Source organism: Echinops telfairi, unplaced genomic scaffold, assembly GCF_000313985.2.
Source record: "Echinops telfairi isolate 266 unplaced genomic scaffold, ASM31398v2 ScPeMD7_7424;HRSCAF=8462, whole genome shotgun sequence".
Taxonomy (NCBI): domain Eukaryota; kingdom Metazoa; phylum Chordata; class Mammalia; order Afrosoricida; family Tenrecidae; genus Echinops; species Echinops telfairi.
In genome coordinates this window covers 49225827-49226991 of record NW_022111324.1, presented here as the reverse complement: position 1 = coordinate 49226991, position 1165 = coordinate 49225827, and positions in this window count along the sequence as shown.

The window sequence follows — 1165 nt, the reverse complement described above, 5'->3', positions numbered from 1 at the left end:
TTTGCTGATGGCCCTTGCAGGGAGAACCAGGCCCGTGTGTTCCCTATCACCTGCCTTGTGGACACAAGGCTCTATTAATCCATATTAATATAGCCCACGACTGGGCCACTCCTGTTGAACAAGCCCAGCTCTCTCATTGAGCCGCCATCCGGGCCGGCTGCCCCATTCTAGTCAAGGGATGGATTTTCAACCCAAGAGTGGGCCTCCTTGTTCCTATGCATTGTTAATGTTAGACCTATTTCTCCCCGTGTGGCAGGCAGGTTTTTGGACCTTCGGTCAAAGCAGAGTCTCAGATAGAGCCCTGGGGCCGTCATTAGAGGCCGGCTGACTAATCAGTACCAGGGGTGGGGGAATCTGTGAATGAGTGAGCAGGGGTAGGGGTGCTCGGAAACATTTTTCTTCGTCTCAAGGGACTTCTCCAAAAGTTATGGATGAGACCGTCTCCAGACAAGGCCCCTGACGCCTTCCCGGCCAGGCCGCTAGTTTGGGCAAGACGCCAAGCTCCTGGACAAGGTTACAGCACCCTTGCCCTGCCCTGAGTGGGCACTTGTGGTGACTGGGCTTGTGTGCCGGAGGCAGGGTGGTGGTGGGCATTTGATGTGGCGTCTCTGGGTAGGGTCTGGCCCTCCCCAGCCTTGGCATCCCTTTACTCAGCAAGCCCTTCCCAGGCCCACGCCTGTAGCTCCTGCAAGCTGCCACCAGGGGGCAGGGGTACCCGCGGCACATTTAGGCTAATCTGCGTTTAGGCGGACCTCTCCAGGGCCCAACAGCCCACCTTCCGGAGCCCCCACCCTCACCCCATGCAAGGGCGGAGTCTGAAATGGTCTGTCTTTATTATGCCAGCAGAACACACAGAAACGCCCCGCCCCAGCCCCCCAGTCCCGTGTAAACAGAAGAAATGTGCTGGTTAAGTTACCCCTCATTATCTTATTATTAACAAAATAAAGCACTATCTATGTTTACAGTCATAAAAAAGAGACAGCCTGGAGAGAAGTGGGGGATTGGAGAGGAGTTGGTGGGGGGGGGTTGCTGTGGGACGTGGGGTTCCCTTCCCAGCCTGACCCCGGGGCTGTGCTGGATCTTTGGGAGTCAGGCTCCAACAGCAAGTGATTTCCATTGGGAAGCATTTGTGTGGAGTGGGACGAGGGGGCAGGTTGGCAAGGGG